The 6511-nt window shown below is 45.7% G+C and overlaps 1 protein-coding gene across 7 annotated transcripts in view; it reads right to left on the reverse strand.

The window, feature by feature from the left end:
• The window catches only part of Ptpdc1 (protein tyrosine phosphatase domain containing 1), a 45800-nt gene extending 39686 nt beyond the window's left edge, over nucleotides 1-6114 (reverse strand). Inside the window, exon 1 of one of the 7 annotated variants that reach the window (XM_027409982.2) lies at nucleotides 6058-6114. The gene's annotated coding sequence lies outside the window, so the exon portion shown is untranslated. Of the gene's footprint in view, nucleotides 1-5595; nucleotides 5755-5874; nucleotides 6027-6057 lie in introns of those variants that run through there. The other 6 variants (XM_027409980.2, XM_035442956.1, XM_027409979.2 and 3 more) reach the window with 6 other exon arrangements.
• Between the last annotated feature and the right edge of the window lie 397 nt (nucleotides 6115-6511).

A 6511-nucleotide genomic window follows, 5' to 3' on the forward strand; every position in this document is an offset into this window, starting at 1 on the left:
ACCTAGAAAAGTTAATTTTCTAAAAGCAAAATTTAGAAGTTCACACTGTAATAGAGAAAAACAGCTCAACTTTATTTCCATGTTCATTAATTTGAGTTTATTTATCTATCAAGGACGTCTACACTAATCTAAGTAATAATCACTCAGAAAACAGAAATGGGAGGTTATGGGCTAAAAGTACAATATTCTGCCATATGTTTCTATCAGTGTAAATCATTGTTGGCATTTATCCTATAAATATCCACAAGTCATGAGTAGCATTCTGCTTTTCCTATTTTGAGTCCTCTAGTCATTTGTATGAGGTAGGGGAGAAGGATCTAAGTGAGAATACTTTTCCCCTGGGCATCAAGAACAATCACAATAATCACAAAGACCATCCCTCCCCTGTGGTTCTTATCATCTATTTTTAAAAAGCTTCTGCCCAAAGAATAGCAAACATTGAACTAAAGTTGGCTACTCTGTACAGTCCCTGCCTAGCACAGTACAAAAATCTAAAATTCAAGGGAGTCAAATATAAAACTCTGTATGTAGAAGGTAAACACAAATGAGCATAGAATGGGCCTTGCCTTGCAGCAGTCCATGCCTCTCAGCAGCTGGTATGCCCTGCCTGCCTTTTGTACAGTGAAACCACATCCACACCCTGCCTACCTCTTTCCGGCTTCTCTTGTGTGCTGAGCCCCAGTTCTGAGGGGCAACAGCTGATTCTGAGGTCTGAGCTAACCTTCCTTCTTCCCCTCCACCCCCAGCCTGAGGCCATGGATATTGAGCTGGAATAAGGGCCTGGAGCTGAGCAGAAGCAGCAGGGTCTTCAGTAACCATAAACCTAGGCCCAAGACCCGAAATCTGCCCACAGCAGGGGCTGGGCAGGCAGGAAACACCTTCTGAGAGCTGTCAGAGCTTGGAAATGCCAGGTAGGGCCATCTTTCTTCATTTGCTCTGGCTTGGGGTCTTGGCCCTGCCCTTTGTCACCTCCTTGGTCATGGTGCCCAGCCTGTGGCTGGACCCACACATACCAAAGACAGTATGGAAGCCACAGGTATAGAAGCACGCCTACCTTTACTCTCCAGAAGGGTGCTGCCCCCTTAAACAATTTAGACAGGGTCCAGAGCTGACATTTCAGGGTAGTTTTCTGGATTACTGTTTCTCACCTGTGGATTGATTTGCCTTTTGTGTTTTTTAAGTCACACTTAATGTTTGGAAAAACCAATTCTCCTTTTAAATGTAGCTTACTAATTCACACAGATGAAGCAACAACTTGAGGCTGATGGTTATTACAATGGAAATAGAGCCATCTGATGCTAACCCATACTCAACACCTATGCTCGATAAACCACTCAGGAATTCACAAAGAGGAAGAGAGGAAGAGAGACAGAGAGGAAAGAAGAAAGGAAGGAGTTTTTTTTCCCTTATGTTTCTAATTTTACACTACATAATTTCTTTATATTTTATTGTTTTGTTAAGATGATTGAAATAATTTATTAAAGTTAGTTTAGTCACTTTTCTTCAAAGGCTCATGATGACCTGGATATCTGCAGAGATCCCAAGACCATCCATTCTTGGAATAGGTTAAAAATACTTGGAGGCTGGTAGTATGGCTCACTGATACAGCCCTGGATTTGGTTCCTAGAATGGGGTGTGGGTGAAGAAAAGGATAATATATTCAACACATACATATCCAATTCAGATAATGAGGGTGATAGAACTGCAAAAAGTCTTTGTTGTAGACTGTACTAGTGTATCTCTTCGATAGCTCAGCTGGTAGAGCAGAGGACTGTAGACTGTGCTAGGCCTGATGGACAGGCCCGGCCCAAATGGTCACTTGTGCTAGATGTTAGGTTATCACACAAAACTTGTAGAGAACCAGTCTTCCAAACAGGAGACGGTTAACAGCAGCCAATCAGAAGGAATTCAGTTTGTCTGAAATGGCATGATACAGAAAATTCCATTCTAAACCTGCAAGTTACCTGCAGCTGCCTCTAACGACCAATCTGGGTTTTGTTCCTTGCTTGCTTTTCTTTTTCTACCTATAAAACCCATCTCTTCCACTAGCTCTAGCTCTAGGAGGAACACCTTTTAAATAAATAGGATGCTTCCAGATTCAAGAATTTCTAGCAGGACCAACTACATCTGGAAAAAAACTAGAAGAAAACTACAATGTTGAATGTGTTTCAGACTAAATCTTCCTGCAGGGATGCTGCCAGCAGAACCCTGCTGTCCTGGAACTAGGAAAGGGGGAATGGGGCAGGAATTAATGAAAGAAGAAGAGCAGAGGCTTATTTTCCTGGGTGGACATTACACTGAATTTGTCCCCTACAGTCACTAATAAACAGGATTCTTCTAGTCCCAATTCTAGCAACAAAATGGCTGTTTAAGAAGAACTGGAGTCATGTGAGTAAAGGATGCACTTATTTACCATGTATCATCAGATTAAAAATACTTCACAAAATATAATACACCGGCTAGCAAAATGGATCAATGGTGTAAAAAGCCCCTGAAGCACGCTCACCCCTGGATCCCACTACAGAAGGAGAGAAATAACTCCTAAAAGCTGTTCTCTGCTCTAACACATGCACCATGACATGTAGGCACCCACGCTTTTACATGGATACATTCATAACAATACAGTTTACACACACACAATACAGAGTATGTTCTCAGTTCTACACATAACACATAGACAAGAGAGTGGAAGAATAAACACCGAAGGAATAAGAATGGATTGTAGATTTTTTATGTTTTTTTTCTGATTACTGATATTTTCTAAGTTTGATTGTATACTTTATCTTTGAAGAAAAACACTTTATTTATAAAATACTATATTATACCTCATAATTCTTAGGAAGCATTATTAGTAACAAAAAATAAAAACTGAACCACAACACAATTTTTAAAAACAGGCAATTAATCCCTCAAACAGAAGACTCAAATCAATATAAATAAATGAAAACCACCAAAGGCTGACTTTGTAAAGCTGTGAATCTAGATGCAAACTGTTTTCATGAGCAGGTGACATCAGAATACTTCTTAGATACATAGCACTGGCTATGGAATTGTGTAGTAGGCACACTTAAATGATTATCATATCTGGTACACAGTAAGTACTCAAAACTTCTGATGAATGACTTCTGAATTCATGAATATGGGAAGCAAGTTGGTTTAAGGGGACAATGTCCTAAATCACAAGATGGAACAGGTGTGTGCAGAACAATGTTACTTGAACTGTAATTAACAGAAATAACTTGGACATTAAAAAAATGACATTGTAGCCGGGTGTTGGTGGCCCATGCCTTTAATACCAGCACTTAGGAAGCAGAGGCAGGCAGAGCTCTGTGAGTTTGAGGCCAGCCTAATCTATAGGGGGAGTTCCAGGACAGGCTCCAAGACAATACAGAAAAAAAAAAAACAATAAAAATAAATAAAAAATGTCATTGTTTCCTCCCTGTGACTGTGGGTCTTCTCTTAATCTGTGGTAGTCAGCTCCCCTTGCTATATAAACATGATAGCATTCAGATAGGAAGCCTAGTCTAGAGATCTATGCTTACCCATTCTCAGAAAGATCCAAACAAGAGACAGTTATTTTGTAGCAGCCAAAACCAGAACATGTAGAGTTGCCACTCAAAAAGTCCTTACCCAAAATAACTTTTTTTTGGGGGGGGGAGATACCACTCACCACCACCGCCCATCACAATGCTCTGAGTTACACAAAAGAAATCAGTCTTTCAAAGAGTAATCTGCACTACGGAGCTCACTCTAGCACTATTCACAATAGCCTCCCTCCACACTGCTTATTTTAGAACTGAGGAAAAAAATAAAAGTTTTGGACCTGGGGGCAGGTTTGGGTTTGGAAAATGGGCTAAAATGTGCTTTTAAGAGAACAGTGATTTGAAGTTTATCTTCAGAATAATTTTCAGATTTTTTTCCCCCAGATTTGGAATTTCGAAGTTCAAGCTCATCTCTGAGAATTTTCTAAGTTTTGTAAACCTGAATAATTTTTTTTGTTTTGTTTTGTTTTTTGTATTTTTCAAGACAGGGTTTCTCTGTGGCTTTAGAGGCCGTCCAGGCACTAGCTCTTGTAGACCAGGCTGGTCTCGAACTCACATAGATCTGCCTGCCTCTGCCTCCCTAGTGCTGGGATTAAAGGCTTGCGCCACCACTGCCCGGCAAACCTGAATAATTTATATGACATGAGAGACATCACTAACAAGGATACAGCAATATAAAGACCATAAGCCTCATTTTGTTAGACTGGTGGTAATATGAGTAAATTGTGATTTTTAAACTTTTCTTCATAGGGTTTAACTGTGATTCACATTGACTTTAAAAGAAACGCCTTGAGCCTTTTTAAAAAATATATTCAGTGGCACTCAAGGAAGATCATATAAAAAGTGAGAAAGCATGGTGGATGGATGGGGTGGAGGGTAGGCTGAGGGTGGGGGAGGGTGGATGGGGTGAGGGGAAGGAGAGGGAGAAGGGACTTACATGTGAAGCAAGTTTGTTCCCTAACTAGAACTAATAAAAAAAAAAAAAAGTGAGAAAGCAAATTCAAATTGTCAGGACTTTCTCCAAAAAGAGGGGTGGGTATTCGACAGTGCTCTATCATAACCTTTGGATTCCGCCAACAAAGGATTTCCTTCTGGAGAAAATCGTCCTCTTGAAGAGAAAATGGAAGCAGTGCTTGAGATGGGAAATTTGAGTCCCTAGGACACAACCCCACGAAGGCATTGGAATCAGGTGAGGGGTTAGTTATGGCTAAAATGGACTATGGGTTACCAAATAGGAAATCATCTGTGAGGTTTTATGCAAATCCAGGCTGGTCCTAGTTTTTCAGCAATACCTGGGTATCCGTGCTTTTTTAAAAAAGTCACAGGTAGAATTCCCGGACACTTGGCTCTACAACAGGGCATCCTGAACCATGTGATGCTGGGTGAGCGGTTTCCAGTACCAAACATTCGTGTTTAAACCCTGTTTCTTTCAGTGAATAGCTCTGATTGTGGCAAGTCGCCCAAACCTTCCATTCTCTCAGAGAACGACAAAAACAACTAGAGTGCCACTTTGTTGTTAAAATCAAGTAAGACTGTGCTAGCTATGTACAGGGTGGGGAGTGGGGCATGTGTGAATGTCTACATGAGCACACAAGGATAAGGTCATCCCAGGTTCTTCCGGCTCTCAATGATAATTGGTGTTCATTAGCATAGGCAACTCTTGGGGGATAGCTGATCAGCTAGTTCCCTGAAGTACTGTTTCTCAACCCCTATTCCCCCCCCCACACACACACACGGCCTTTCTTTCTTTACAATCTTTTCTTTCCCATTAAAATCTAATCTACCACAGGTACTGTGTATCTATGTTGTGAGGCTGTGACAGGCCACGAGCCCTGTATTATGTAAGACTACACACACACACGCACACGCGCACGCACACGCACACACACACACACACACACACACACACACACACACACACACGGGGGCATCTTCATCAAGGCTGAGAGAATGCATGTCAGAGAGAAAAGTGACTGGGACAAGGTCAAGTGACTCATTTACTAGCAGAATCAGGTCTGAACTAGAGATCATAAGGTGGGGGTAGTCTGATTACCAGCTTACGACTGTCTTGCTTGGTGTGTTCGTCTCGGGAAATTGGTTACCGAAATTTTCTAATCAAGAGGTCTCAGCTCAAACACCCAGGCATCCAACGGCTCACGAGACGCGGGAGTGTCGCCCCGCCGAGCAGCACAGAAGGGCGCCCGCCCGCAGTCTGGTGGCCCCGGTCCCGCCCCGCCCCGCCCCGCCCCTAGGGATGCTTCTACAAAACGCCTCCCTCTATCGCCCGCCGCGTAAGGACAACCGTCTGGGGACCGCTCGGCGGGCGCCTAACCGGCTTCAGGTTCCGAACCTCTTGGCGCGCTTCGCTCTCCGGCTTCGGAGCCCTGGAGCCGGCCGGCCGCTCGGTCGGTCTCGAACGTCCAGAGCCGGGATGCGCGGGCGGAGAGGCGGGCCCAAAACGCTGCTCGGGTTCCGCGGCGCCGGCCTGCCCGCTGCCCCGCGACCGACCGCTCACCGCTTGCCGGGCCCGGCCTCCCCGCCGCGCCGCGCCGCTAGCAGCTGGACCGACTCCCCGCGGGGCGCGCCACACAACGTCTGCCCTCGGCGCGCGCACGCGGCCGCTCCGCGGCCCGGCAGCCGATGACGCCGCCTCGCCCCGCGCAGCCTCGCGCGCGCCCGGCCCGCCAGCCAATAGCCAGAGTCGCTCGCTGCACGTGACACGCGCCAGCCAATGGCGGCTTGAGGCGGCCCGTGACGCAAGGGATGGCGCCTAGGGGTTTCGAACCTCCGCGCGCGGCCCGGGGGGCGGCTCTGGAGCTGGGTGGTGGTGGCGCGGTCGGCCTGCGGCCTGTGCGCGCGAAGCCGGAGGACCCCCAGGGCCCCGAGGAGGAGCTGGTGCCCGCCTGCCGCACGGAGGCACCGACTCCCCGCCAGCTCCGATGCAGAGTCGCAGGTGAGGGAGGAGGAGC

The sequence above is a fragment of the Cricetulus griseus genome, chromosome 3 (assembly GCF_003668045.3).
Source record: "Cricetulus griseus strain 17A/GY chromosome 3, alternate assembly CriGri-PICRH-1.0, whole genome shotgun sequence".
Taxonomy (NCBI): domain Eukaryota; kingdom Metazoa; phylum Chordata; class Mammalia; order Rodentia; family Cricetidae; genus Cricetulus; species Cricetulus griseus.